Source organism: Arachis hypogaea, chromosome 17 (genome assembly GCF_003086295.3).
Source record: "Arachis hypogaea cultivar Tifrunner chromosome 17, arahy.Tifrunner.gnm2.J5K5, whole genome shotgun sequence".
NCBI classification, from domain to species: Eukaryota; Viridiplantae; Streptophyta; class Magnoliopsida; order Fabales; family Fabaceae; genus Arachis; species Arachis hypogaea.
In genome coordinates, this window is record NC_092052.1 from 74,443,755 (window position 1) to 74,445,180 (window position 1,426).

At 35.9% G+C, this 1,426-nt stretch overlaps 1 non-coding gene across 1 annotated transcript; it reads left to right on the forward strand.

Annotated features, from left to right (window-relative positions):
• The first annotated feature begins 225 nt into the window (after window positions 1-225).
• Window positions 226-333, forward strand: LOC112767760 (small nucleolar RNA R71). Its single transcript, XR_003185201.1, has one exon. It is a non-coding gene; the product is annotated as a small nucleolar RNA R71 (small nucleolar RNA).
• Window positions 334-1,426: the final 1,093 nt, after the last annotated feature.

Genomic DNA, 1,426 nt, shown 5'->3' on the forward strand with positions numbered 1-1,426 from the left:
CAGAGTATCAATCTCAAGAACTCCTTTCTTCTGACTTGTCCCATTATTCACAGGATTCCTCTCAGAAGTGTACATGAATTGGTTATTTGCAACCATTTCAATGAGTTCCTGAGCTTCTGCAGGTGTCTTCTTCAGATGAAGAGATCCTCCAGCAGAGCTGTCCAATGACATCTTGGACAGTTCAGACAGACCATCATAGAAGATACCTATGATGCTCCATTTTGAAAGCATGTCAGAAGGGCACCTTCTGATCAATTGCTTGTATCTCTCCTAAGCTTCATAGAGGGATTCACCTTCCTTCTGTCTGAAGGTTTGGACTTCCACTCTAAGCTTACTCAATTTTTGAGGTGGAAAGAACTTTGCCAAGAAGGCATTGACTAGCTTTTCCCAAGAGTTTAGGCTTTCCTTAGGTTGTGAATCCAACCATATCCTAGCTCTGTCTCTTACAGCAAAAGGGAATAGCATAAGTTTATAGACCTCAGGGTCAACCCCATTGGTCTTGACAGTGTCACAGATTTGCAAGAATTCAGCTAAGAACTGATGAGGATCTTCCAATGGAAGTCCATGAAACTTGCAATTCTGTTGCATTAGAGAAACTAATTGAGGCTTAAGCTCAAAGTTGTTTGCTCCAATGGCAGGGATAGAGATGCTTCTCCCATAGAAGTCGGGAGTAGGTGCAGTAAAGTCACCCATCACCTTCCTTGCATTGTTGGCATTGTTGTTGTTTTCGGCTGCCATGTCTTCTTCTAGTTTGAAAATTTCTGTTAGGTCCTCTACAGAGAGTTGTGCCTTAGCTTCTCTTAGCTTTCGCTTTAAGGTCCTTTCAGGTTCAGGATCAGCCTCAACAAGAATGCCTTTGTCTTTGTTCCTACTCATATGAAAGAGAAGAGAACAAGAAAGTAGGGAATCCTCTATGTCACAGTATAGAGATTCCTTGAGGTGTCAGAGGAAAAGAAGAATAGAAGGAGGAGGTAGAAGAATTCGAACTTATCAAGAGAGATAAAATTCGAATTATTGATAATGGAGGAGTGTTAGTCCTCAAATAGAAGGATGTGAGAAGAGGGGAAGAATTTTTGAAAATAAATTAAAAATATTTTGAAATAATTAAAAAAAATTTTGAAAAATTGAAGAATGATTTTCGAAAATTAGAGTTGGGAAAGAAATAAAGTGATTTTTGAAAAAGATTTTGAAATTAGAAAAAGATATGATTGAAAACTATTTTGAAAAAGATGTGATTGAAAAGATATGTTTGAAAATATATGATTGAAAATCAATTTAGAAAAAGAAAATTTTTAAAATTAAAGTTGATTACTTGACTATCAAGAAATTAAAAGATATGATTCTAAAATTTAAAATTTGATCCTTTCTTAATAGGCAAGTAACAACTTGAAAATTTTTGAAGTAAATCTTGAATTGAAGCAAGGAT